Below are 1,889 nucleotides of genomic sequence, written 5' to 3'. Positions count from 1 at the left end.
GCGGGGAATGTCTCGCCTCCCGCCCCAGCACGGGGAGACGCCCCAGACCGGCGGGCCCCTGGGGCGGAGGAGGGCAGGCGCCCGGCCCCCGGCGCGCGCCGCGTGTGCGGGCGCGCGTCCCTCGCCGGCCCGGGGCATATATATCGGTTGCCTGGTGCAGGCGCCCCTCTCGGCATGCTCCCGGGCAGGGCCCCCCGGGCCCCTGCATGCGGGGAATGTCTCGCCTCCCGCCCCAGCACGGGGAGACGCCCCAGACCGGCGGGCCCCTGGGGCGGAGGAGGGCAGGCGCCCGGCCCCCGGCGCGCGCCGCGTGTGCGGGCGCGCGTCCCTCGCCGGCCCGGGGCATATATATCGGTTGCCTGGTGCAGGCGCCCCTCTCGGCATGCTCCCGGGCAGGGCTGTCGTTCGCCTTGGCCTCGCGGCCGGCCGGCGCGCGTGCGTCCTGGACGAGCCCCCCGCCCCCTGGGCCCCGGCGGGGGGGGGCCTCGCGAGCACACGCGAGAGCCCCGGCATCCGGCGCCTGGCCGGGGGGGGGGGCGGGTGCGCTCCGCCGGCCGGTGTGGAATCGTCGGTTGGCCGTTGACTCGGCCGGAGAAGCCTCCGGGAGGGGGAAAAGGCCGGAGTTTTATTTGGCCTCTGGAATGTGCGCCCGCCTCGGTTCCCCGGCGCCGGTGCCAGGCCCGGAGGCGGTGGCGGAGAAATCCCCGGCGCAAGCAGCCCCCGGCGCCCGGCGCCCGGCTGGCCTCCCCGCGTCCGGGGCCTCTGGCTGTTGCTGCGGTTTGCGGGAGCGAGGCCCTCGGGGCTGGCGTTTCGTCGGCCGCGGCGCGCACACGCGCGCGCTGGCCTGGGCCAACGCCCTCTCCCGGGCCCGGCATTCCCGCCTCCCCCCGCCTCCCCCCCCCCCGGGCCCCTCCCCGGTGCCGGGCGGCGTGAGGGGCGGCTGATCGCCCTCGTGCCGGAGCCGGCCCGGCCGGCTGACTGGGCCCGTCGTCAGCCTGGGGGCGAACGTGGCCCGATCATCGGCCCTCGGGTGCCCGGCACCGGGGAGGGGCCCGGGGGGCGGGGGCTGGGCGCGAGAGAGAGAGAGAGAAGCGGAGAGAGAACAGGGCACCCGGTGCGCCGGGGGGGGGGGGGGGCTCAGCCCACGCCGCGGCGTCGGCTCTCGCGTGCGGCCAGGCGCCGACAAGTGCGAGCCCGGTGCGCGGGGGCGGAGGGGCGAGAAGGGCCTGCCCCCGCCGGCCGGCGGCCAATCGCCCAGCCCGGCCCCCCTCTTGGACCGGGGGCTCGGACGCGCGCCGCGCGGGGCGGCTGTTTCACTTGCCCTTCTGCGAGCGTGCGTCTGTGTGCGGGTGTGCGTCCGTGTGCGGGTGCTCGCCTGGCGCACTTGCACCGGGCCTGCTCCCTGGCTCCCGGGTTCCTGGCAGGCGGGCGAGGGGCTCGCGCCCACTTTTAGGCCGGACGGGCTTCCGCGGAACCGGCGCCTGGCAGGCCCCCTGCGCGCTCGCCCGCCCTGGAGGGCCTCCCCCGCCCCGCCGCCCCCCCCCCCCCCCTGGGCGGAGAAGGGCGCCAGCTCGGAGACGCGAGGCGCCCCTCATGGCGGGCGCATGGTCTCCAGGAGGCCGTGCGCGCGCCGGGCATTTCCCCCCCCCCTGAGCAGCCCCCGGCCGGGGGCGAGGGCGTTTGTGCTCCGGAAGAACCGGCCCCGCCGGGGATGCTGGGGTCCTCCTGTCTCCCAGGGGCGCGGCACGGCCGGGGGGCGCCGAAGGCGCGAGGGACCCCCGGGCCGGGAGTGTCAGCACCACCGCCGGAGGTCGGTGGGGCTCGCGGAGGTGTCGGCGACGGCGCCCCGCCCCGGGGACATGTGCCGCCTGGGGGCCCCGGACAGGGGG

The sequence above is a fragment of the Fonticula alba genome (genome assembly GCF_000388065.1).
Source record: "Fonticula alba strain ATCC 38817 unplaced genomic scaffold supercont2.2, whole genome shotgun sequence".
Classification (NCBI taxonomy): domain Eukaryota; order Rotosphaerida; family Fonticulaceae; genus Fonticula; species Fonticula alba.
The sequence above is the reverse complement of the archived record's forward strand: the minus strand, read 5'-3'. Positions refer to the sequence as shown.